This window comes from Orbicella faveolata, unplaced genomic scaffold, assembly GCF_042242905.1.
Source record: "Orbicella faveolata isolate gen_17 unplaced genomic scaffold, um_ofav_v1 contig_12, whole genome shotgun sequence".
In the NCBI taxonomy this organism is placed as follows: Eukaryota; Metazoa; Cnidaria; class Anthozoa; order Scleractinia; family Merulinidae; genus Orbicella; species Orbicella faveolata.
The window spans coordinates 26138288-26166286 of record NW_028301539.1 but is presented as its reverse complement, the minus strand read 5'-3'; the positions used below and the strand labels follow the sequence as shown (position 1 = coordinate 26166286).

Genomic DNA, 27999 nt, shown 5'->3' with positions numbered 1-27999 from the left:
CAGTTTTAATCACCCAGTGTATTTATTTCCTTAATCTGAATTTCTTTACATTATAAAGTTTGTTTTGTTCAGAGCAGAACTGAAATCGTTTTCTGCGCATGGATTCACTAACGGCTAGAGTAATACGGGAGTAAATTGTCGATTTTACTATGTATTTAGCTCTTATTAACCGAGCTGGAGGTCTGTATGGGAGAATCTTGACCGAGGTCTGTACACACGACCGAGGTCAAGATTCTCCCATACAGACCGACTTAGCTCGGTTAATAAGATGTTTATTATATGGCAAAGAAGGAAACTTTTAAAATTCTTTTAATGTAACTGGTTTACTGACATTTTGCTTGCGAACGGCGATGAGCTTAACTTAAACCTGCTGAAATTTGAAATTTTACTTTTTTTTTGTCATCAGGCTTTTTGGCACTTCCATGAATGATTGAGAAGAAAATAAAAGAAAATGGTGAACATTTTTGTATTTTAGTTTGCTACTTTGTCAATGCAAAATGAAACCGGTCTAGATGCCACTCTAGATGGGAAAATCTAGACCGCGGTCAATATCGATTTCAGCCAATTAAATTCGTGAATTCGGTAGTTCCCAGTCCTTGTGAGAGACAGCCATATAATAAATGATATTATAAGAATTAGCTGACTGTGGATTATATTGTTATTTTATTGCTAACTTCACTTAGCTTAAAAATTTCTTATTTAATTGTAATTAACACAGCTTTAATGTAAATCAGTGGTTAACTGTTTGAATTCTGTGGTCGTCATTCATTGAGACGTTATCTCAGGAAATTAATGGGAAAGGAAGCATTCGAAGTTGGATCAGTATATACGCTTTTCATGGATAGTATACTTTTCGATGTCCTCTATTGTAACAAGTAAATCGCTCATTTCCCCTCTAAAAAAGTGAATCTCTCAGTTCCTACAGTGCAAGGAATGCGACTAATTTTTGCTTATGCGACGTATATCTTTTTGTAGAACGTGTACATTTTTGTAGAACCAACAAAGACCATTGACTGTTTTCAATTCACCAGTACTTTTTGTTGTACTGTAAGCACTATAAACCAAAGAACCTATCGTGAAGAACCTATTTGCTCCTACATTTACTTCCCTTTTTTCGCTTGTATATTTACCTTTCGTGCGTGTATATGACGGAGATGCATGTCAACTCCACACTTGAGGTTTTACTTAAGTTTGAAAAAGAAATTGAATCCGTGAAGCTTAAACTTTAAGTAGCTTTTCATTCATACCTCATACAAATGTTGATGTCAGTGTCACTTTTTTTTTTCTCTACACATATCCTTAAGTTATGTATTAACACTAGTTTACTTTTGCTCTTGAAACCGACAGAGCAGGAGGAAATAGAGATTTCCCTTTTAAAGCGAGGGTGGTTTGGATCGGTCACGTGTTCGTTAGAGAAATCAAACTATCTAAAGGTGCTCTCAGATGGACAGCAGGAGATAAAAGGAAAAGAGGCCGTTCCAAATCGACCTGGGGGAGGCAGAACGTCAGACCCAAAACCTTAATTAACCAGGAGCAGGAGAGACGAGAGATAGAGGAATCTTAATTGTCGATACCCTCTGCGCCACTTAGCATATAAAGGAGAGATGATAATGACTACCCCAAGGGTGTCAGCTGACGAGAAGTTCGACTGTAGTGCTAGAACCACAACAACAAAAATAGCTATGGTATTGTTATATAAGAAACCGTATCACGGATTACTGTGAGTGCTACCTTTTTGGCGAACAAATGCACGAGAAACCAGTAAACCTAACTGCGACGATACACTTCGTCTCCCTTATGACTGTTGCTACGCAACGGGTGAAGCTTACAAACGACCTCAGTAAGCGTTGTCTTATGTTGCCAAAGCCACGTTCGTGCCATCTGTTGGCTCTTCGCTCAGTTCCTCTACTGTTTCAAAGGACGATTGATGCCTTCCATCTGTATCATCTGTACCATCTGCAGTCCAGCTAGCTCTCTCGATATCTTCTGGCAGCTGAAAATTAGGGTTAATTGATAGTGCTAGGCTTCTGAGCAACTTGTTCTGCGCCTCCAGCATATTCACAACTGACTTGATCCTCTTCTTGTTCTTTATCATCCCCTCTCGTAGCTCAGTGAGTTCAGTTGGTTTGTTGTCCTCAGCCAATGGCTCTGGAGCGGCTTCAGCATATCGTGCTTGTAGCCACTCCATTACTCTGCAAATTAAGTGGAACAAGAATAAATATACGGGCCAGCACTTGCCAGACCTAGGAGGGGGGCTCGGGGGGCTCTGGCACCTCCTTAGGTTTGGGTAAAAAAAAAAAAAAAAGAAATCACAGAAGGAGGAAAAGCCAGCAGGGCAAGCAAAACTAAACTAATTGTTTAACCTCGTGCAAAGTAATTAGTCAAGAAAATCTTAAAAGTTGTTGTCACTGACTTAAAAATCTTAAAATAGACGTTTCGGCTAAAATACTTTAACCTTCTTCAGTGATGAAATGAATGTTAATGGCGTCTAAATGTGAATGAGATGTTTATAAGAATGTGAGGAACTCGCTAGGGATTAATTTAGCATTTTGTAAATGTCTGGAATATGCGCGTGGTGATTAATCGAGTTCGGTTCGCGAATGGAATGCCACGCTTCCAAGAACAATCTACGCGACCACAAGGGACAGCGGTCTATGACCTTGACATTATTAAAATCAAATTCGTGGTTGTTTTTCATACAGTGTTACGCCAAAAGAGAGTTCTTGTCACATGTGAGGACGGCTCTTTTATGTTCTTTTGTTCTGGATCTCAGTGCTCTGGATGTTTGGTCTTGATCGAATTTGTCCTTCGGTTTCTTCAAGATCGAACCAACCGTCTTGACGGGTTTATGAGCAACATTTACGTCGAATTGTCCCAAAGTTCTTGCAATTTTTTTTTTCCAGAGGTTCCTTGAAAATATGGCAAAGTAACAAAGCCTCTGTGGTTTTGAAGCTGATTATTTTGGGGCTGATTTAATGCTTTAGGTGGTTTGGTTCTTTGGCAGCTTTTTAAGAATTGGTCCGTGTAACCATTGGTTTTGAGCGCGTCCACCACGTGTTCTACTTCGGATTTTTTGTCTTCGTCAGTCGACGGAATATTCTTTGCTCTGTCAAGAAGGGTTCAAAGCCTCAGAGGCTTTGTTACTTTGCCATATTTTCAAGGAATCTCTGAAAAAAAAAAAATTGCAAGAACTGGTGTCGTGTATAAAATCAATTGTAAAAACTGTGAAAATCGGTCAAACATCCAGAGCACTGAGATCCACAACAAAAGAACATAAAAGACCCGTCCTCACATGTGACAAGAACTCTCTTTTGGCGCAACACTGTATGAAAAACAACCACGAATTTGATTTTAATAATGTCAAGGTCATAGACCGCTGTCCCTTGTGGTCGCGTAAATTGTTCTTGGAAGCGTGGCATTCCATTCGCGAACCGAACTCAATTAATGACCACGCGCATATTCCAGACATTCAGACAAAATGCTAAATTAATCCCTAGCGAGTTCCTCACATTCTTAAAACATCTCATTTGCATTAAGACGCCATTAACATTCATTTCATCACTGAAGAAGGTTATAGTATTTTAGCCGAAACGTCTATTTTAAGATTTTTAAGTCAGTGACAACAACTTTTAAGATTTTATTACTATGCCTGACTACAACTACAGTATAATTAGTCAAGATTTATTTTTGTTCTCTTCCTCTCGTGGTCTTCTGAAAATTTATACTTCATTGATCATAAGCCAAAACAAGGCAATTGACGGCCTTTAAGGGTAGAATTAAGTTTTAAAAATGACCATTCAAGCTATGGATCCTTTTCGGCAGTTTCGGCAGAACTGAACGTCATAGCCGTTGAAAAATGGCGACGTCTGCTTTATAAAAGCAAACAAATACAAAGACACCCAACCAAAAAAACGAAAACAGTCGAAGAAAGAAAAAGCAAGCTTAAGCAAAGAGGAAAATACAAGAAAAAGAGGTACTTCTATTATGGTATCAAAGTCATGCACCTTGGACAAATCTATTTTGAAAGGGTTCCGATGAGGTACTTTACAATTCCGAATGTTCTCTTTCTTAGCACCTTTGGACTGTTCAAGATATATATAATGAATTGAGGATCGAATCCTGTGCAATCTCAGTCTGTTCAAAGATACGAAAGCTTCAAATTATTCAGATTCAAAGCCTTCGCACATTCCAAAATGCAAAGGGAACACGTACCTGTGATGTACGGGTTGCTTATTAGGCTTGAAATCATAAACCTCTTCGTAAAAAGGTCGGGTGATGAAACCTGGGTAGGAGTCTTCTATTTCAACATGATACTGAATCTGCAGAGCAAGTCTCTTGATTGTGGCTAACTTTTTAATTTTCTCGGTATCTCCAACGGCCAGACCAACCTGTAAAAAAACATTGTTTAAGTGTCAAGGTATTTAGCACTGCTGTGCTAACTGGTGAAAATTTAAGGGCCCATTAACTGCCGACCTTTTTGAACCGTTGATAAGGAAAAGGCCACGCCCATGGTCATGTGACTACATCTGAAAAATGCAAAGGTTCCCAAGAATGTTACCTTAGCGGAATTTTTTCCTTGATTTAATAATTTAACTTCTTTATTATGCTATGCATAAATTTTGAGAGAATTTCAAAATTCGTAATTTTCTGAAAAAAGCATGATTTTACAAAAGAAATGCATAGCTTTGTTTCCAACATTGGCTTAAATCGTAACTCGTCGAAAAAAGCTAGATTTAATGAAAAACCGCATTTTATTTAGCTTTTAAACAAACCGGAAGTGCCCGCGATACCTATCTGTAGTTATCCTATCAGCGCATGCTCAGTTCACACTACCAGTGGCTCGATAAGATCAAACGAAACACACGAAACCCACACAGACATGGTTTTGTTTTTTCTTTTGCGCTTGTTTTTCTGTTTTTTCTCCTAGTTTGTTTTTGCTTGTATTGTTTTACCTTGCACTTTGTGAAACTCAAATAAAAGACAGCTAAAATTTAACCGAATGTGCAAGTTGTTGAATTGTTTAAATTTTTCCGCGTCCAGGCTTAGGCAAGCAACTGGAAGTTAAATTTTACTTCCTTAACAACGTACGCGAGCGCGCGCATGAATCGGTTAATGGGCCCTTAAATCGAGAAACAAACTTGTAAATAAAACTAAAAACTTTTCAAGAATTCTTGCTGCTTGGAGGCTGATGAGTTAACTACTTAAAAGTTGGACATGGAGGAGTTGAATTCGAGAACCTGCGAACACAGATCCCTTAAGCGGTAGAAGGAGGAATTTCCCCTTAAGAAAATTACAGAAAGTATGGCACGGCTCACCAATCCCTTGAAAGAACACACACTGGTCATAGTAATCATGCCTTTGAAATCTACCCAAATTCTAATTGGCAGAGAGAGTGCAACAAAAATGACTAATTCATCGAATCCAAAACGTATAACAGAAACACAAGGCTTTTGGTAAAGTGCATCTTTATGAGTCGTTTGAGCCTTCCGTGAACAATGGTACATTTCGCTTGATACGCTTATTGATCATAACATGAAAAGGATGTTCTCTTACCAAGAGATTCATCAGTCCGACGCTCAACAAAAACACGCACAAAAAGAGAAATGTGTATGCCACTGATGGAAATGGATTATACGGATCTTGGTTTTTATACAGCTCAACGAAGTCTGTGAAGCCGAGCTCTCCAACCGTCATAACCAACACACGAAGAGTGGAAAGAGGCACGGTGCGGAACGAAGCCTGCAATAAAAATATATTGAAACAAGAATGAGGCCAAGAATTAATACTTATCGTGGCTTCTCTAGTAATTAACTAATAATCGTATAGTAGTTTCCCTGGAACGTGGGTGGGACGAACGTTTAGTCTTTTCTCTTTGTTTTTAGTTCTAGCATGGCCATGTGATAGTTACCAATATGGGAGGAAGGAGTCACAATTGTTGCTAAGTTCGAAAAGTCATTCATAACCTTAAATTGTCCTCATGTTCCTCTCACCCGGCTATTTATCCAAAAAAAAAAAAAAAAAAAAGTAAGTGCCGTTAATGGCCGGGTCGCGTAATGGCTAGTGCATGCTATGGACTTTGTCTCCATGTTGTCTTTCGTGTCTTCCATGGACTGTTTCTGTTGTCTTTCTAGCGACTCTCATCTTGTCTATGAGACCCTACCAAAGTAATTCAGTAGGTATACTGGTAAATGGTCAAAGAAATAAATGTATGAGTGGCAGGAAGTGGTGCGATTTGCTACAGGCAAGCATCTCATCGGAAGTAACTCAGTCAAACTCCATAATTAGATGCATACACATGCTACTATTCAGGTGTAATTATTAAACGAATTAATACTGCTCAGCGTGGGATTTTTCAGTTTCCTTGAGGTGGTTAAACACGGGTTTCTCAATATTTCATAGTTGGTTACAGATGGCACTTTAGAAGAAGGGGCATTGCATATTTTCATCTTTCCTTCTGAAAATGAACTGCTGAAAGCAAAATCAGTTATTAAAACTAGTGGGCCAAAATTGCCATTGATTTTATTTTGTGCATCTGGGCTGATTGCCTAAAACACCCGCTTATTCGTATTAGTCAGAACAGATTGGAGGAGAGAGACGACGAACCAAAACTTCAAACTAACAAAATACGCCTAGAATTCAATGAAATAGCGCTCAAAACGTGACAGCTGGAGCTTTCAGTTTTGTCTTAGGAAGAGATAGTAAGAGTTTTTGCTAAGTTACCTGGATGGGATGCTAGTCCATCGCATATTAAGAATGAATATTGTCGATTGTTTTTTAGTCGAGTTGTCAGTGCGGATTGATGCTGCTGGGTGATGCTTAGCCGCCAAGAGCAACAACAGGATGACCCCAACCAGCACTAGATCCAAGACCACTCGATTCGAATCAAACGCATTAACAATCTGACTATTTCCCAATAAGGCCAATCGGTAACCGCTGTTCATCATATCTTATCTTTTTTATAACCTTTACCTGCTCCTTAAATAGAATGTAAAAGACCAGTGCAAATCCCAGGACGAGGAAAACGAATACCACCATCACTTGGACAACAGTCTTGATCACTTCAGTATACATTGAGATATGTGCCAAACAGTCGATATCTTCTAAGGAACAGCATCATGTTCGTATAGCACACAAAAATCGCCACAGCCAAGGGAATCGTGGGTGAGTCGCCGTCAGCAACTGGCCAGATCGTGCTACTGAGGTAAAAGATCCAGCGAAGGTAATTGGAAGTGTCCTTGAAATACCTCCAACGCTGTATGTATATATGAAAAAATTCTTTGCATACGTGCAATATGAAGAAAACCAAGAAAATGATTGGCACTGATTTCCCAAAGGCAGAATCCTTGTAATAAATATATGCTTCTCCATATGTGTTCATCTCTAGTAGCCCATCAGTGTCATTTTGTAGTCTAGAAAGTCCAGTTACACCCGGGACTCCCCTTTGTTGGACAACAAATATGCTCAGGGAAAGCAGCAAGATGAAATATGTGGCAAAATCGCCGAAAAATCCGAACTTTCCCAACGTGCTCCATTTCCTTTCGTTGAATTTCAGTGTGAGAGGATGAAGAAGGAGCCGCTCGCGTTGATGCTTGATCATCGTTTTAACCGTAGAGAACCTTGTGTTGCAGTCCTTTACCTCTGGACCAGGATCCAAATACTTAAAGTCGTACGTGATTGTGTATTCTGGGTCGGTAGTATTGAGGTGTGGAGAATATTGCACACATTGAGTCAGCGCGACTTCGGCCGCTTCGGGGAAATTTTCAACCAGGAGTGAGATTGAAGTCTGCCCAGTTTTAGTGTTGTAGTTTTTAATTTCCACCCACCTTGAAACAAAAGAAGGAAATGGGTTTGACCTATAATGCTGAAACTAAAGATCTACTTTTTCTATAAACGTTTGAACGAGCTTGGTCAGTTCCTAAGGATCACGATGAAGAAAACATTTTTGCATTGGTTAACGACTTGCATATTGTGTTGTTAGTAAGTAAGTAAGTAACTTATTTAACCAGGGTTACCCATTCAGCAACGAGGCTGGTATTCATAGGGGCGGAATAAAGATATGTACAATCTATAAGATCTGAAAAATTAAGTACAATTTAGAAATTTAAAATTTATAGATTGGCGGTTATATCGAAGTAGGCTTTAACAAGGAGGAGATGTCAGTCTAATACGATCATTTCAACTATAGAGCAATTTTAGGAAAATCGTATTTGTGGACTTGTACATGCCGATGTAAAAAACAAAACAAAAAACAAAAAAAAAACCCTTCTTTGAGCCAATTGTAAAGAATTTTGATGCATAAATATGAAACCACAAGCGTCCCCAGCTCACGTTTCGAGAAAAGCGAAAAATCAATTCCCTGGGTACGCACGTATCCATTCATGAAAGCGTCAGGCGTTGTGTGAGGCTGAACTGACGCGGTGTTAGGTTACACGCGGAACCGTTGAGAATTTGAGCGCGTTATAACAAGTTGTATGGGGAATAAAATATCGTCGATTCAGAACACTAGATATTCCGAAATATGAACATTTTACAAGTAAGATTATTGAAACTCTCCCCTTGTGTGTCCCTTGTAGTTTTTGGTGGTCACTACCGTTTTGGGCTTTCTCTGCTATCTGATTGTTATTCCCTTCGTCTCTTTTTTTTGCACAGGAAGATCTTCTGATGTTATTTCTTAAATTACTCACAACAGCAACTAACCTTTTGTGTTTCACAATTGTCATGGCAACATCAGAAGATCCTGCCTTCGCTGCTATTTCTAAACAACCGTTTCCTTCTTTGTTGCACAGCATCAAACTTGCCCCACAGTCCAAAAGTAGACGAACTATAGCTGCATGGCCCTGTCCACAAGCCACGTGTAATGCACTGTCACCATCTGTATCTTGGAGGTCGACAGAAGCTTTGAAATCAAGCAGAATCTTAGCGCATTGTAGATTGTTTTTCTGAACAGACCACATCAAAGCTGTTCGGGAGTCGTTATCTTTACTGTCTACTTCTGCTCCCAATTTAAGAAGTGTCTCACAAGCTTTTCTGTGGGGGAAAAAAAAAAATGCCTTATGCTGATTAATATTGAACCATTCAAAACTTTAAAGTGGCTCGAACCTTCGTCTTTGCGCGTTAATCACGTTTTTTTTTTTAATTTAAGAGCGCGTTTTTACAGAAAAATTAACCCGCGCACTTTCGTTGATTTTTGAGGTTTCAAATAAAGAATGTTTGGCACGCATGACTGACTTTTGAACTGCCTATAATTTTGAAATCTAACAACACATTTTTTTCTTACTTTCTCAAAGGGGCCTCAAATTAAACCTCGGGCCCACAAGCAAGGGGTGGGCGAGGGACAGAAATTATTTAATCTGGATCTTCGTCTTGTCCACCTTTTTGAGCTGCACTGCAAAATTAGCACCTCTGTCACATTTCGTTATCACTGTCACTAAACGTTTTCGTCAATCCAACGTTATTCATTTTCGGACTTTCGTAGAAAGCAATGAAATTCAAGATGGCACGTTATGACGTTATGACATCAAATAATAATATCTTAATATCTCGAGATATATTATCGCAAAGAATACCCAAGAAGAGGTCCTAACCTACCCCATACCATCTTTACTGTGCCAATTAGTTTATGAAGTTCTTGAGTGATACATGGAAACATCGCTATGATGAGCAGAAACATACTTAGAAAAGGAATACTAATTAGCTCTTATTAACCGGGCAGGGGGTCTGTATGGGAGAATCTTAACCGAGGTCGTGAGTACAGGCCGAACGCAGTATAAGGTCTGTACATATGCACGACCGAGGTCAAGATTCTTCCATGCAGACGACTTAAATCGGATAATAAGATGTTTATTATGTGGCAAACAAGAAAAATTTAATTCGTTTAATGTAACTGGTTTGTACTAAATGACATTTTGCTTGCGAACGATGATGACCCGCCAAATTCTGCTCGTCCTCTTTACTTTTCCTTTCTCATCAAGCTTTTTGACACTTCAATATAAAGGGAAATATCAACTCTAAAAATATCGCGGCGTTTTCTGATCTGACCGTAAAATTTGCAAAAATTCATTCAAATGGGCTTTACCGTTGACCTTTCCTGGCAGCACTGTGCAAAGGTGTTCGTCCATGTTCGTCTCGTTCGTTAACACCAGGCATCTGCCTTGCTAATACTTCAACGTGTTTGGATGAGGACGATTCTGAAGCTAGATGAAGAGGTGTTTTTTGATTCTCATCTCGATATGACAGATGCTTCTGTTTGGACAAGACCAGCTCTAAGATCTAGCAAACGGAAAAAATCGATCACACAAAGGTAACTCATCTCAGTATTTTTCGTACCAAAAGCTATTTACGTTGATTTAACTTCCTCTCTCTTTTCCGTCAAATGAAATGAAATAATAAGTGAAACTGATAGACGTGCAATGAAACTGAAGGAACGTGAGAATCCGAAGTTCTTTTAGTAGTCTTCTTTTAATCTTTTCAAGAAAAATTGCCGCTAGTGTTGACACATATCTTACAACTTTATATCAACGTTTTACTTTTATATCTTTTGACTTGGCAGCGTAGTGCAAAGGAACCCTATCCCACAAATCCACTTTGTATAAATTTGTTGTCCCAGGGCGACTCTCTAAAAGCATCGCAAGCATCTTTAACTGCTCATTTTCCACCGCAACATGAACACAGGTTTTCATGAGCAAATCGGTTGCAGTTACGTCGGCACCAAGTTTAAGGAGAACCCTGGCCGAGCCAACATGCCCTGCCGCAACGGCGTTCAGGAATGGCGACCGTCCCTCGCCATCATGTGTGTTCACTTTGGCTCCATTTTTAACAAGAAGTGAAATAAGTTTGGTGTGGTTAAACCGAGCAGCCCTAGAAACCAATGTACAAAGAAACAAAAATGTTAGAATAACATGGATGATTGAAACAACTAGGGGTATGGCTCAGTTTTGTCTCTGAAAGTGATTTGTCTATCGCAGAGTACCTCCTGGAAATATTTCCCTGCAGGTTAAGCTTTGGTGAAGACTCGTTCCTGAGGGCAAAGAAAGAGCACGAAAGGCTTTTTGGAGTGCGGTGCAATCAGAGATTTTCTGTTAGGACTTAATTGACTTACTTAATTCCTTTTCTCCTTTGGTATTATAGGGCCAGAAAAGGGTCTGCTAAAAGTGTGGCTTATTTGCGTGTTTGTCATGAACTAATTATCAAACTTCACGAATCACCGAATTACAAAACAAACCCAATCGAAGAAAAGCTTTAGAAAACCAGAGTACATGCAGTACTATAAACTGCCTACAATCTGGAATATATCTTTGTCCCTTTTAACAACTCGTACCAGTGAAGCGGTGCTTTGGAATCCCCGTCTTTCATGTTCACATCGGCTCCTCGTGATATTAGCAACTCCACCATCTCAAGATTCCCTTTAGTGGCCGCCATGTGAAGTGGAGTGGTTTCTTTAGATTTCCTAGTGTTGACGTCTGCGCCATGGTCAAGGCACATTTCAGCAGTCTTGACATCGTTATTCAATGCAGCCGTGTGCAAAACTGTGTTATCCTGCAAGTCCTTGTTACCTAGCAGCTGCTTTAATTCAGTCTTGTCGACATCTCTGTCAGCGGCTGTCAAAGAGAGGAAATATAGTACAAGACGTACATCAATGAAGGCAAATATGCGTGTGTCACTCATAACTAGATACAAAACGGCTGAATTAACAAAGTTCAGTTTTAAGGTGGCAATGTGTGCTATGATGCTGTGCACTGATCCAACGAGAATCAGTAGTTGTTATATGCAAGATTAAGTACAGTCACATACTTCACAAAATATTGGGTTCTGATAGGCTGAGACATGGGTGCAGCTTTTCGGTAATACGGAAGCAAAAAAAACGGTTACAAGAGTGCAAAGTCGTCTTTTTAAGGGAAATTGCATCGACGTTTGTACGAAGAAATTTGAAGACTATAAAACGATTATCCCAGGTGTTTCATAAAGATCGATTGCGGAAGATCACTTCAATGATGATGGCCAATTATAATTAGCACCCTACAAAAGACTTCTCAAGATCATTAGAAGACCCCGCAGACTTTCCAGGAATTCCCAAGATTTTCCACAAATGTCCGGAAATTTACCATGTTTGTCGACGATAATCGAATCGCCAAAGACTCAACTGAAGGTACTGTCAAGATAATCAAAGTGTCGTGTCTTTTCCCGCCAATAATAATAATTTTTTTATGTATTCCGTTGTTTCTTTTGATCTCTTTTTCTTTTGATTGAGAGTTCAGTCACGAAATTTTAAGCTTTTCTTTTCTCGTCCTTTTGTCGGGTTGTTTCGAAGTATTCTCGAGCTTAACTGTTGGGGCTGGGGTTGTCCGTGAATCGAATGAGCAGAGGTTGAGTATTCTGCTTGTGGAGCGCTGAATGGACCGATCGGCGACACTAAAGAACGACAAAGAACTAGAGGTTTGTGACCGCTCTCGTGTTTTCGATTTACGCACACCACACAAAACATTGTCAAGATAATTAAGGCATCTCAGAATGGGCCAGTTTTTAAACCATGAACTAAACAAAGGTAACTAATATAGCAAATTACTTAATACCTTATACTTCGGGAAACCATTACATGCATCATCCGGTTTCTATGCTGTATTTCCTGTAGCTTTAAGCAACTGGGACATCACTAGAGAGCAGCGCAAAAAGACTGCGAGAGCTAGAAAAAAAGGAAGTTGTACGGCGTGGAAAAGCAAAAGAACACGTTCTTTCACTCCTTGAGCCATACCTCTCCTATGTTTTTTTCGCTCCGCGTTTTTCAGCTTGAGGTCAATTTGGCTCAAACTCAATATTCTTTATCAAATTATATTCTTTCACAGTTAACGGGGGAAAATAACGAAAAAAAGAATGGCATTTGATATGGGATAGGGTACGACTGATAGACTAATTCGATCACTGATCACTTGGCTAATACAACCACTTCTGTGCAGTCATGTCTATTTTCTAACCTCGGTTTAGTATCATTGTTGCCACCTGTGAATGACCATTAAGAATGGCGTTGAGTAGAGGAGTCGTGTTGGCTGCCGTAACTGCCTTGATGTCTGATCCTTTGTCCAGTAGAAGCTGGCAAACTCTGCTTTGTCCTTCACTGCAAGCCATGTGCAACGCTGTTTTTCCAGAACTATCCCTGACATCAACTTTGACTTTCGAGTGCTCTAACAGAACTTTAACGATCTGGTCGTTTCCTCTGCGCGCTGCAAAGTGCAATGGAGTGCTTCCCTTTGTGCCTTTGATTGAAGGGTCGGCACCCCCTTGTAAAAGAGTGTCAACGGTGGAGAGACCATTGAACCTACAACATATGTACAAAGAAAGGGTTTACATGTCATAAAAACAACTAGAAACATTGTCAAAATGGCGTTGAGATATCGTTTGGAATAACCTTGCCAGAAAGTTAAAAAATTCTTAAAATTAGACAGTTCGCAGTCTCCTTTTCTTTCGGGATTATGAGTCGTGAAGAATTAATCTAAAAATGAGATTGTGATGTGACGAGACATGGGCACAGCACGCACGTCCTAACTCTTTCTAATCCTTTCCGACCTTTTGCATTCGCCAAGCACTCCTCGGACCGTAACAGAAGGACCAATTGCCAGCAGTCTTTCTGAAAATCATCTGGAATCATTTTACTTACGGAATATATAAAAAAAAAGCTGGGGGTGATAAAAGATGCGTTGTCTTCCCCTTCCCCTTGAAAAAAAATAAACAACAACAACAACAACAAACAAACAAAAACAAAAACAGAATAAATAAAGAGCATAGCAATTTTATCGAAACATCATGTGCTGGTCTCAACCATTGCGTGACAACCACTGCATGACGATCGATGACTACACTCGCCATACGAGAGGTTTTGCTGTACACCTGTCCACCACGGGGGTCACCACGGGATACGTGAACTATGTAAAGTATTCTTTCAGTTTAATAAGACTTCTTCTTTACTATTCTGTAGCATGCATGTCTAAAAAACTATAACATTCAAAATGGCGATCCCGTAAACACACACCCCAAAACGAGCACCTAATTATTAAAGGCGGGAACCGAAACAGATACATTACATCTCTCTTATCACAAAATGAACGGAATAAACAGTTAAAACAATCAAATGCGCTCAAGAGTGTTTTTCGCAATTGGTTTATAAGTCAGGTCTCACAGGTGACTTCACAACTCGACCGGATCGGGTGACGTATAGTTCATTACAAGCATCCGGGCTCTGTGGATAGGCTGTGGGCTTCTGGTTAAGCTTCGGTTCTGATTCTGTCTCCTCAACACTTTTCGTGACCTTCCGAAGAGGATGTAGAAGTTTCTGGTTTGTCACCTTGTCCCCTTGGATTTTCTTTTGCGCATAGGGATCTTGTTGTCAATAAGTGACGTCTGTACCTGCGATACTCACTCACGATATAACCTCGGGGTGCTATGTGGCTTCCAATATCCTGACTTGGTTTGGGTAAGAACTTCTTCATCACTTGCAAGGGGTTTCAGCTCTCTAGCTCCGTGATTATAGTAACGCCTTTGAGTGGCCTGTTTTTGCTCCATTCTGTCTCCAGCAAGTTCAGGATGTACAACGTTTAGTCTGAGTTGGTTGCTCGTGGTGCTGCATTTTAATAAACTCAGGTATGGATCTCTTTTCTCCAACCTGGCCTTCTTCAGGAGCGGTTTTGCAGTGTGAACGGATGTGGGACTGCTTGTGACGTGGCTGAAATCCCAATCACTGGTGAACCGAGCAAATCCCTGTGCGGAAAATTGGGGGCCGTTGTCCGACACTACTTTTTCAGGGATGCCGTGTCTTTCAAAGGTGGCTTTCATCTGCCGAGCTAGTCGTGCTGGACATCCGTCCTTTCCAATTCTACTGTAGTGGTGGACTACAATCAGATAATGTTCATTGCCAAGTTCACACAAATTAGTTGCGACGTTTTGCCATGAACGATCATTGGTTCCTTGGAGTTGGACGTATGATGTTCAGTGCAGGCTGAACAATTTGAGACAACGACTGCTCGTGCGGGGCCAAAACATGACCTCCTTAGCTCGATTTTGTGACTTTACCATGCCCATGTGTCGGTCCTTTTCCATGTGTCGATTCTTTTCTGAGCGCCGAGGGAATGACTATTCTTCCTCCTTTGAACACTAAGCCTTCCACCACCGAAAGCTTTTCCCTGTAGTTCCAGAGGGGCTTTACTGACGATGGGCAAGTGCTTCTGTCGTTTGGCCATCCCTCTCTGATGACTGCAATTAACCGTTGCATGTCAGGGTCACATGCCGTAATAGCTTGTGGGTCTGACATCTTTTGATCGGAGACAGGTAGGCTCGCCAGAACCAGATGTACTTGAGCATCGAAAGCTCCATATCTGTAATCGGTTTCTCTAAGGTGCAGCCGTGAGAACGTGTCAGCTACCGGAATTTCTTTCCCCAGCTTGTGGCGAGCACATTTCTGAAGGAGTAGTATCACTCTTTGCAGTCGGGCTGGGGCTGCAGACAAAGGGTTTCTCAGAATTGCCTCTAGGGGCTTGTGATCTGTGGTTACTTCAACACGTCTGCCATAACTGTATTGATGGAAGCGCTCAGTGCCGAATACTATTGCATACATCTCCTTTCTTGTTTGTACATACTTCCTGTTCTGTGGGACTTAAGGACTTTGACGAGTCAACAACAGGTTTTTCTTCCTGCAAGAGCACAGCACCAAGACCGTGTTTCGATGCGTCCACTTATAGTGTGACCTCCTTGTCTACATAGTAGTATGCCAGAGTTCCAGCAGATATCATCAACTTCATGTAATTGAAGGCAGTGTCTTGTGCACAATCCTATAAAAACACAGAGTCTTTCTTTAGCAGGCTTCTTATGGGTGCAGTGGTATCTGTCAGGTTTGGTGTGAATTTAGCCAGATAGTTGACCGTCCCGAGCACGATCTCGAGTTCTTGTCTGTTTCTTGGTGGCTTCATCTCTTGCATGGCTGCAACTTTCCTGGGATCTGGCTGTACTCCTTCGTTGGATAGCACATTGTTATTATTACATTACATTATCATTACTTTTATTATTATTATTATTATTATTATTATTATTATTATTATTGTCATTAGATGACCAAAGTAACTCACTTGGCTTGCTCCCAAAACACATTTATCAGTGTGGCCACTTGATCCCGACCTCTCTTGTACGCTCTAGGACTTTCCTTAGGTTCTTGTCGTGCTCTTCCTTAGATGATCCCCAAGCGAGCATGCCATCAATGATGGATTTGAAGCCTTCAATGCCTTCAAATGCCATGTCCATGGCCTTCTAGAACACCTAATGTGCAAAGTGTATGCGGAATGGTATTCTGGTGAAGCGATAACGCCCAAATGGCGTGTTGAAAGTGGTTAGGAAAGAACTTTCTTCATCAAGTTTTATCTGCCACCAACCGGACGTGGCGTCTAGGACACTAAAATACCTTGCACCTGACAACATTAAGGTCAGTTCCTCCAATGTCCGTAGAGGATAATGTTCGCGCTTAACAGCACAGTTAAAATCTCTTAGATCTAAACACACTCGCAAGGCACTTGCGCGTTGCGTTTCCGGTGTTGCAATTGAGTTGACCCAGTCAATGGGCTCCGTGACCTTTGCTATGACTTGCAGGGCTTCCATTCTGTTTAATTCTTTTTCAGCTTGTCTCTGAGAGCTATTGGGATTTTGCGAGGAGGGTGAATCACAGGTTCGACGTCAGGTTTGACTTGGATTGGGCACTTTCCCGGAAACGATCCTAGCCCTTCGAATATATCTCTGTACTCAGTTTTAAATTTGTCTCCTAGATTTTTGGAGACAGTGCAAATGTTTTCCCTTTCCTCAATAGAGGGTATTAGCTGGATAAGATTTAGTGATACACATGAGGATAATCCCAGTATTGGGGATACTTGAGTGGACACTATAATTGATGGTGCCCCTGTGTTCCCTTGTATGAGCAAGCTAAAGTGCGTTTCCCATCTACCTTGAGAGGTTTGCCACCATAGCCAAACAGCCTTTGCCGCGTGCTCTCCAGATCATTACACTCAAGTTGTTGAAACACATGCATGTAAAAGAATGACATCCACTTGGGCTCCAGTGTCAAGTTTGAAACTTATCAGCGTCTCCTTACTTCCGATCTCAATGTTCACAAACACTTGATTGATCTCGTTAACATCTTCCGAGGTAGATTCAACAAAAAAACTGTCACCTACTTGGTAGGGGTTATCAATTGCTGGTCTCTTGTTCATATTGTCGAAGTGTTTTGCTTTCTTGCCCTTTAGGCAAGTTTTTCCCATGGCTGGGAATGAATCTTTTGCGGGAGTCCTTCCGTATCTACCACATGTACCTCGCTGTTGTACCTTTGGGGGCTCCTTTCTGGATCGTTGATCTCCTTTGACACTGTGTACGACTTCATCGGTTGCCTCCATTGACTTAACTTGTGATTGCGACATTCCATATGTTCGGGCGATGTCTATGGCCTTGCCCAGGGTCAGATCTTTGCCTTCGTTGAGTAACGTTTCTCGAATTTTGCGAGAGATTGTTCCAAAGACAATTCTGCCACGAATCATTTCATCGAAATCCTTAAAGGAAAATTCTCTCACCGGAAGCTATGGTCCGTCACAAACTGTTCTAGACTATTCTTCCCAACTGTACTTGTACTCTCTTGTTAAACTTGTAGCGGGAAAATACTGGCTCGCATTTTGGCTTCACATGATTCGCAAATCTTTCAAAATATGTCTTAAGCTTCTTTTTATCTTCATCAGTAACATCGCTCCACGTGTTGGCGATATCTCGGCCTTTTTCTCCACACCATATCAGCAAATAATTGCACTTTTCTTCTTCATTCTTTGACGCGAGCGAAACACTGAACATGAGTTCCACGTGTTGTCGGAAACGCTTCCAACGTTCTGGTAAGTTCTCGGATTCCAAGTCCAACTGAGGACTCCGTACTCTGGCTAAATCCTTGCCTGAGGGTTTATCACGATTCTGACACAATGTAAAGCATTCTTTCAGTTTAATATGACTTCTTCGTTACTATTCTGTAGCATGTCTCAAAAACTACAACAGTCAAAATGGCGGTCCCGTAAACACAGGCCAAAACGGGGCGCACATAATTGTTGAAGGCGGGAACCGAAATGCATACATTTCAGACTGTAATGTCAATGAAATTTGTACTGGTCAAAATAACCCAAGTTAATCTGTCAACACTCGCACCGCCTCAACAACAAATCGTGGTCAATGCTTTTTAACAATTCCAAGTGATAGCGTAACTAGAGGGAGTTATAGCAGTGATCAGATTCAAATGAGCGCTCGGTCGGTCGTTGATCATCCATCAACTTTTAGGGGTAATTCTGCTGACCAGTGTATTCCTTGAGAGGGGCGTCACTTGCTCGAACATTGTGAACAAAATGGCTGCTTAAGCGAAGAACTGGTCGATCTTTCGAGTCCTTGGAGTCGTACAAGTGCTACCAGTTTAAAGACTATCTGGTGTAAAACAAAGGTGGGTGTATAATTCGATAGCCTTTTCACGTTCCCAAAAATCATGTGCGAGGGTCTCACACTAGAATTAACAAATTGACGTCAAAGTAGCTGTGGACCGCACTACCTTGACAATGTTATAACGGGATTCATTCTCAATAACAGGGAAGACGCATGAAAAACTGACGTCAGATGTCAAATTGTCCGCCCTCGTTCGTTGACTTATCGCCTAAATTGTAAATTCATCTGTCTGTCCGCTTACTGACAATGAAATTTAGCTCTTAAGCGAACGAGAGTTTCTGCAGTTATTGTAAAAAAGTGTTTTTCTTCCGTGTGTTATTTGAAATGTCCATACTGTCTCATTTTAATTCTTATATAATAACATTACTTTTATGGCTGCACCATTTTCGAAAGCCTACTGTACATATATGCAAGCTCGGGAGAAAAAAAAAAGTTCCCTCCCAAGGATCTGAAACCGCGACCTTTGCATTACCGCATCTGAAATCTTACAACTTCACCAACTTGCGACTGATGAATTATCTACGAAGAAGTCACAGATAGTCAGGAATCGCTGGTTGATCAACAACCTTCAGAATAGCATTCGACTCGCTAGGGTAATTCTAAAGGCGAGGAGACGAAAAATAAAATGTGGATTTTGCCTCATTTGATAGAATTTAAGTTGATTATCGTTATTCATCTATAAAGTGCTGTGTACATAACACATTCAGTTTTTTGTTAGAACTATTCACATTACGTTATCAGTAGTTGTCTATCTTTCTAGATCTGTCGAGGGTCGAGGGTCGAGGGTCGAGGGTCATGGGTAATATTTGTTATTAAATGGCACGATTTTCTTCTGAGGTTTTTTTACTCTTTGCGGTAGGCTCGATTTCCGCCGCTCAGTCGAGTCCGGACCAAATGCTCCTCCCCGATTTGGTGAAATGTCCGCTAACATTATCGGGTGTCACGCAGTCGCTTTGCCGCGGTCATCTTTCGCGAACTTTAGCTTTATTGTTGAATATTCCTTACTCGTTTCGTTTCAGCCCACATGTTATTTATCCGCTGCTTACCTGGTTTTCTGGCCGACTTGCTGATCTCCGAAAGGGGATATTACATTAATAAATTCTAGCATTTAATTATATCTACAGAATCAATTTTTAATTTCGCAATTAATTCTCTTTGTAATGATAAAAATGTTTTTTATTTATTTCTTTTATTACCGATCAAAAACTCCGCCGTTAATTAACTACGAAATATTTTCTCTCCATGATAGGAAGGACCGAAAACTTCGCCGTTTAATAATTGCAAAATATTTCCTCTGTAGAAAGGAAAGGTCCCGAAACTTCAAAATTTAATAACTTCGAACTATTATCTCTGTTTATTTAGAATTGAAATGGACAAAAATCTTCGCAGCTTAATATCTGCGAAATATTCTCTCTGTATATAATATAATCGGCCGAAAACTTCGCCGATTAATAATTGCGAAACATTTCTTCTGTATAATAGAGAGGAACATAAACTTCGCCGTTAGCTAACTGCGAAATATTATCTCCGTATGTATTGGCATTATCGGACAATCTAGTCCATAATTTTAGCGTGTGTTAGTAATTGTACATTTCCTTAAACATTTTCTGAGATGGCTTTGGAGTCCGATTCGTGATCGGCAGATGCGGTGACAAGAACCACAGACATAAGTGGAATCAGTGGGTGGAGCAAGGGCCCTGGCCTTCTGACGTTCTCTCCTGGTATCCACTGTGATGTGCAGAAGCTTTTCTCCGTATGAAGGACCATAAATAAAGCAATTTGAACTGCGAAATACTTTCTCTGTATAATAGAGAGGGCCATAAACTTCGCCGGTTAATAACTGCGACATATTTCCTCTGTACAATAGAAGGAACCAATAACTTCGCCGTTTAATAGCTGCGAAATATCTCCTTTGTATAATAGAAGGGACCATAACCTTCGCCGTTTAATAACTGCGAAATAGATCCTCTGCGTAATAGAAAGGACCAAAAACTTCGCCGTTTAATAACTGCGAAATGTTATCTCTGTATAGAAGAAAGGTCCGAAAACTTTGCAATTTAATAACTGCGAAATATTATCTCTGTTCATTGAAAGGGATCAAAATCTTCGCAGTTTAATATCTTCGAAATATTCTCTCTGCATAACGTAAGGGGCCATAACCTTCGCCGTACAATAACTGCGAAATAGATCCTCTGTATAATAGAAGGGACCAAAAACTTCGCCGTTTAATAGTGCGAAGTATTATCTCTGTATAAAAGAAAGGTCCGAAAACTTTGCAATTTAATTGCTGCGAAATATTATCTCTGTTTATTGAAAGGGATCAAAATCTTCGCAGTTTAATATCTTCGAAATATTCTCTCTGCATAACGTAAGGGGCCATAACCTTCGCCGTATAATAACTGCGAAATATATCCTCTGTATAATAGAAGGGACCAAAAACTTCGCCGTTTAATAAGTGCGAAGTATTATCTCTGTATAAAAGAAAGGTCCGAAAACTTTGCAATTTAATTGCTGCGAAATATTATCTCTGTTTATTGAAAGGGATCAAAATCTTCGCAGTTTAATATCTTCGAAATATTCTCTCTGCATAACGTAAGGGGCCAAAAACTTCGCCGTTTCATAACTTCGAAATATATTGCCTCTGTATAATAGGAAGGACCAAAACCTTCGCCGTTAAATAACTGCAAAATATTTCCTCTCTATAATAGAAGGGACCAAAAACTTCGCCTTTTAATAACTTCGAAATATTTTCTCTGTATAATAGAAGGGACCAAAAACATCACCGTTTAATAACTGTGAAATATTCCCTCTGAATAATAGAAAAGACCAATAACTTCGTCGTTTCATAACTTCGAAATTATTCCTCGGTATAATAGAAAGGACCAAAAACTTCGCCGTTTAACTGACTGCGAAATGTTATTTCTGTATAAAGAAAGGTCCAAAAAATTCGCAAATTCATAACTGCAAAATATTATCTCTGTTTAATGAAAGGGACCAAAATCTTCGCAGTTAAATGTCTGCGCAATATTCTCTATGTATAGTGTAAGGGGCCAAAAACCTCGCCGTTTTATAACTGCGAGATATTTCTATGTAAGGCCCCCTGCGCCGAAGGAGTTTCACTCTGAAAACACATAAAATTTTTCCCGTCCACACTACGCTGGAAGAATAACCAGTAATTTTGGATTTGTTTTAAGAAAACTAGGTTAGGGAAATCACATGATTTTTTATTCGAAGAGCTCCATTTTCGAAATGTTTTCATAACGAAAAGTTGGCGTTTTCAAACTTCTTCGGTTTGAAAAGCGTTTTCGAAAAGCTCCGTTTTCTTGACGGATTCTGCAACCGCTATTTCAGAGGTATTTGAAAACGTAACAAAAATGCACCCTTCGTTTCAAAGTGGCTAGAAACTCAGGCAGAGAGACTTCCGTTGAGTGGCCAAACTGACACGCAAGTTTCCTCGCAAGTCAACTCACGGATACTTGTGACTAATTGCGTTTAGTGCACGTTAAAGGTGTACGGTAATCTTAAGGCCGCTTACTGTACCTCTCTGGGGCAGATCATTATGAATGCTTTAGATAATAATCTGCGAGCAGATATGTAGTCAGTTAATGACCATTGAAGGCAGCTGGTAGCAGCTTAATTAAGGCTCATAACTTTTGATGGATCGATAATACCATCTTCTATTAACTAGTGTTAAATTTCAAACATTTCCTCTGTCACAAACCCGTAGAACCTTGATGTAGTTGTTGTTGCCCTCCGATATTTATATCTTCAAACGTTACAGAAAGTTTTATCAAAAACCTTGTCATTATTCAATGTTAAAAAAATTGCGTTTCAAGAAGATGATCAGCGTAACTTGTTGAATGACTATGTTTCAGAGCGTTATATTAGCATACACTGTTATGAGAAGGTAGTATCCATCTGTAAAATATGGAACACAGCGTTAACTTCCAAAAAGAAAAGAAAGAAAAAAAATAGGCCTTCGTGGTTCACGTTCTCCATGCAACGCGGACATTTCAACTTGTTGTTTTGCAGAGGACTGCATATGTACCAATGCGAGCGCGCACGTACATAGCCATTGTATTGCTCACTAAAAACCTTTTTTTAGCGACATTTTTTTGACGTTGCATTTTTACATGCAGTTTTCTTGTAAATATACTTCATTTTTTTACCATGTAATGATAGTCTTCGTAACCCTGTCCGAATAAAGATTGTGCATAGAAAATATTCCCATTTATTAAACATGTTAAACGGCGAAGATTTTGGTCCCATCAAATATACAGACAAATTACTTCGCAGCTATTAAACGGTCCTTTCTATTATACAGAGGTCATATTTCGCAGTTATTGAACGGCGAAGTTTTGGTTCTTTCTGTTATACAGAGGAGATATTTCGAAGTTATTAGACGGCGAAGTTATTGGTCCCTTCTATTATACAGGGGAAACATTTCGCAGTTGTTAAACGGCGGAGTTTTTGGTCCTTTCTAGTATACAGAGGAAATATTTCGCAGTTATTAAACGGCGAAGTTTCTGCGGTCCTTTCTATTATACAGAGAGAATATTTTGCAGTTATTAAAGTGCGAAATCTATGGTCCTTTCTATTATACAGAGGAAATATTTCGCAGTTATTAAACTGGTTACATATGTAATTCATCGAGTCATATAATTTCAAAAAATATATTCTCTCTATAGAGTTCATTAAGTACAAAATTTGCATTTGTCAAACTACCGCTCGGTGGATATTATATTTATAAAAATTTTGCATTTACTTACTGCTCATGTTTCCCAACACGTTTATTGTTTTTATTCAGTGGAAGGGAAAAAACGGTAATGGCAAACGAATCCCCAAAACGGTAGAGACCACCAAAAATCACAATAGAGACACAAGGGTCTATAGTTAACAGCTTTTAAGCCATCGACTATAAGCCTTACCCTTTTTCTTGAACGGGGTACATCGTGACCAAAACCAAGAGGAAACTGAATTTACTGGGGTTTGACTTTAACCTCTTTGTTACAAAAAAGAGTTTAATTTTCTGAAGAAAAATTCTAACACACCTGGCAGCTAAATGAAGGGGTGTCCACCGGTATTCACTTGTGCCAATGTTAACATCCGCTCCATGTTCCAGCAGAGACTTCACGATTCTGTGTAAGTTGTATCGAGCTGCGACATGAATAAGCGCAAAGCCATGTCTTTCTGTCTTATCGATATCTTGTTTGTTCATGTTGCTGAGTTCTTCTTCGACGAACTCCAACTTGTCTTCACGGATTGCTTCCAGTACCTTCAGAGTATGAGCCGAAACGGGGGTTGTGACTTCGCTCGTTTCCTGAGAATAGACAAAAGTTGGAGGACGTTTTGTGTCGGGCTCGAATTCTACCCGTAAGGCCTGTAACTCGCATTCACCAGTTTCTATCTGGTTCTTCTTGAACCTAAGGGGATTCCAACTTGAATCGTATCCTTTTGGCCCCCGTTGCGTTGTATTTTCGTCCGACATTTTTCTTTCTTGCTTCGCGTTTTGTGCGTGACAGCAACTAATAGTTCTAGCGGACAACAAAAAATATGTTAGAGAGGCGAGCTTACGTGGATGATTAGTATGCAGTGGCAATTGCATAGATTAACAAAGTTGTCATATGATATCGACCAGGCGATCACATCAAATGCCAGTCGTCAGTCCATTTGTTTCGAGGAGGGCGCCAATCAGCTAATAGCTGCTCTTGTATTCGTGTTCCTGTTTTGTAATTAATCGCGTATTCAAGACCATAAGGAATTGTTGAAGGCTACAAAATAAGGAATTATTTACCACGATGCTTTGAGATCGATTCAGTGAATATCAATGGTCGACTCAGTGTAGAGCGCTACTATGGATTGGACTCTTGGACCATTGGACTATTGGCCTTTTTTGGACTCTTTTTGGCTTTCTTTTTCGGTTAGCTGTCACAAGTGTCTTGTTTTATCAAGGCATAAGTTTTTATTTTCGGTCTTTTTATTCGGGGCTGGTAATGTGCAGTCCTTTTCAGTGAAATGTTTGGTGGGATACACGATTCTATTTCTTCAGTTCCATTATAACATAAAACACGTGCTGGCCCTCCTTAATTCCTATTGAGCCATCATGATAAAAATCTCTATATACGCACTTCCGTGAGTAAAAAACATGACGTATGCAGTTTCAATTTAGCTGTAAAGATTCCGTTGAGTTTAGCTGCGAGTTCCTTTGTTAAGTTTTGGTAGTTTAAACATTATTCTGAACAATCCAAACCTTTGACTTTGACTTTTACCAAGCTCAGATTTAAAGTGCCACTATGATGAAATTCTCGATATCCATTTCTTTACATTTTCGTACACATTAGGTCTTTCCTAGATATCTTGCCTAATTTCAATTTTTCACGAACATTAAAACTCGTGGGTTTTGGACCTTAATTTCCGAGAATTTACGGCCCCCATTAATTTTCCTTGTTCCAAGTCTTGGTTGAAAATTTGAGAAAATGAAGTCATTTTCTCAAAAATACCGCACGGGTTAAAATTATGATAACAATTAATGTAAAAAATTGAACGAATATATGAGCCAAAGCTTTTGTTACTCTTTATGCGAATTGCTGTGCTAATTGTTATTATAATTTCAACCAGTGTGGTATTTTTGAGAAAATGACGTCATTTTCTCAAATTCTCAACCAAGACTTGGAACAAGGAAAATTAATGGCGGCCGTAAATTCTGGGAAATAAAGGTCCAAACGACATGAGTTCTAATGTTCGTAATAGACTGAAATTTGGCAAAAAATCTAGGAAAGACCTATTGTGTGCAAAAATGCAAAAAAAATGGGTATGGAGAATTTGATCATAGTGGCACTTTAAACTAAAGCTTGGGTATTTGGACTTAAATCGTTTCAAATTTCATTGAGTATTTTAACTTTGTATGCCTACATTCTCATCGATGCGAAGAAGCGAATTTTTCATTGACAGTTTTCGAAACCAGTGGCGTTCTCGCTCAGCTGTCGCTCAGCTGATTGTGGCTTGCTTTTAACCGTGCAACCAATAAGATTCTTTGTTTTCCTTTACCGTGCATTGTGCGAACTTTGTAGTCAATCTCAAATAGAATGTTTTAGCGCCCAAGTTGTTGTCGCTATGTTAAAAATAAGGTACACAGTGCGTACATGGTCGGACATTCAATACATGCCCATTACCTTATTATTAAAGAGTGATACGTTTTGAAGTGATCCTTCGTCATCTTATTTGAATATATGACTATAAAACCAACTACTAAAACAGGTTTCTTTAAAGACAGCGGGGCTTTAAAGAATAATTTAAGACCGTTTATTGGAAGTTTACTAAGATGACAAAATTGCTAATTTAAATCTTAAGTGTAAGCTGTTGTTGACTAAGATGGTACAAATATGAAATGATATCTACAACTGTGGTCATTATGTACTGTCTTGTGAAACCATAGCTACCCAAATAATTATACTTGTTTACACTGACAAGTCCGTTATGCTGAAAGTAATGACGTGAAGTAAGCTAGGCCAATAAGATGTGACCATGTCAGTGTCCTACAAGCAGAATAAAGGAGAGTATGAATTATAATCATTATAACGTATTAATAGCTCTTTTACGTTAAATGAGCTTTGACATTCCCTGCCAAACTTTCACTGAAGTGCAAGCTAAAATCTGAGTCACATCAGCAGCACCAGAAATCAGTCTACGGTGTTGATAAACAATGTAATTAGAGCCGGAGTTTGCTACAGATTGCTTCCCTGTGAGTAAGGAGCAGAGCTAGTTTAACTGACATCAAAGTCAGTCACAACTGGGCTTGGGTTTATCTCAAAGCAGTAAACATCGCTGGCAAGTGGAATTCTTAATTCAGGTATATAAGCTTAGAAACGATACAAAAATATCTGTGTGAGCCAGAGACGATTCATTTTCGTTACTTGGAAATTTCTACTGCTAAATAAATCGATGCAAAAGTAGCATAGAACACTAAAATTTTTCCTTGAAGCATCCTCGATACTCCCTGAGAGCTAAATAAATGCTATGCATGTCAACAGCAAGTCTGTACGTATTGTTGTAAACTGTTCCCCATTTCAGCATTGTTTTGTCCAAGTTAAGTACAGATTAAGGTGCTCAGAACTAAGTCGAAGTTCCAGTGAAACAAGTTTTTAGGAAATCTTCAAGGTAATTCTCGATTAGCTCAATTGCAAGGTATTATAAGCTAACTCAGTTTGCTCAGGTCTGCTCAAGGACGCTTCAAGGCTTAAAGTCACACAATCGCGGGATCACGCTTGCGAACGAAATCAGCTATATCGACCTGAGTATCGATCCCCGCTCTGATGCAATGTGTTTGCATGTTATATTAAATCAAACTAAAACTAAGAAGAAATACTCAAGTTTTGTTCTGGTAAACAGCTACGCCACACACACAAAGAACTTGCTGGTAAACAGCTACACAACACGCAAAGAACTTGCCGGTATTCGCAACACGAAAAGAACTTGCTCGTAAACAGCTAAGCCACATTCTTAGGGGGCGGCGACCTTTGAGCTTTCAGGGTTGATGAGGGAAGGGTGGGTAATTCGAGCTGAGCATGAATTTTATTTTATTTTTGGATCCTGAACCTCCAAGATATACCTGCTGTTGCGGCAACCTTGTTCTTAAAAAACATACCAAAAGGTTTTGTGTTGTCATTTCCTATGAAGTTAAAAGATTCTTATGAATGTGCTTGTTTTCTGTATGTTAGGGCAAACTCTAAGGAAATCTGCGAATAAATGTCTTTTCCTTCTTTTTCATACATTAGCATTTTTGTTCACGATTCATGGCAGCTATCTCGGAGAACAGGCCATTTTACGTTGGTCTGTTCAGTGAGCTGGCCTTTGAATGTCAGTGAGGCTGGAGGTGACCTTGTTTTGATAAAGACCTCACTGCTCAAGTTGTTCTAATGCTAACTAGGTGCACCTACATGACAAATTAAAAGCAGAGAGGTCTGTATCAAACCAAGATCAACTCCAGCCTCGCTGCCATTGAAAGGCCAGGTCACCGAGCAAAGAACTGTAAAATGGTCTTTTAGAAATACCTGGTTATCCCCAGTTTTCTTTCTTGAATCCAGTCCTAACCTGGCGAAAAGACCTTTGTATTTAGTAGGCACTGTCCTTGATATTGCTAATTGTGTGTGTGTGTGTTTTTAATTATCATTGAGATTATTTAACACGAAGTCCTCAATATATAACAATTGGTTTCTTTCTTTCTGGAAATGTACTTTTTAAAACAGCGAGCCAAAATTGTAAGTAATCGATTTTATTTGTGCGTCTGAGCAGATTGCCTAAAAGTGTTCGGGGCACTTTAATTTGTAACATCATGGATACGGCACTTTTGCAACAATAGGGCAGTTTTGTAACAATATAAGGCACTTTTGTAACTATGGGCATTTTTGCCACCTCCAACTGATTCTTTTGTTCCCATTCTTTAGAAATCGGGTTACCACATGATAAAACGCGATAACCTAAAGTACACTTATCTCACTTTATTCATTTCTTTAT

At 39.7% G+C, this 27999-nt stretch overlaps 1 pseudogene across 1 annotated transcript; it reads right to left on the bottom strand.

Annotated features, from left to right (window-relative positions):
* Positions 1-3: 3 nt before the first annotated feature.
* LOC110061574 (uncharacterized) lies at positions 4-24074 on the bottom strand (annotated as a pseudogene). The gene is made up of 10 exons (XR_016205633.1): positions 23538-24074; positions 12969-13309; positions 11318-11597; positions 10527-10857; positions 10076-10269; positions 8698-9027; positions 6970-7823; positions 5554-5739; positions 4213-4388; positions 4-2192 (listed from the first exon to the last, which is right to left on the bottom strand). The product of XR_016205633.1 is annotated as an uncharacterized LOC110061574 (transcript).
* Positions 24075-27999: the final 3925 nt, after the last annotated feature.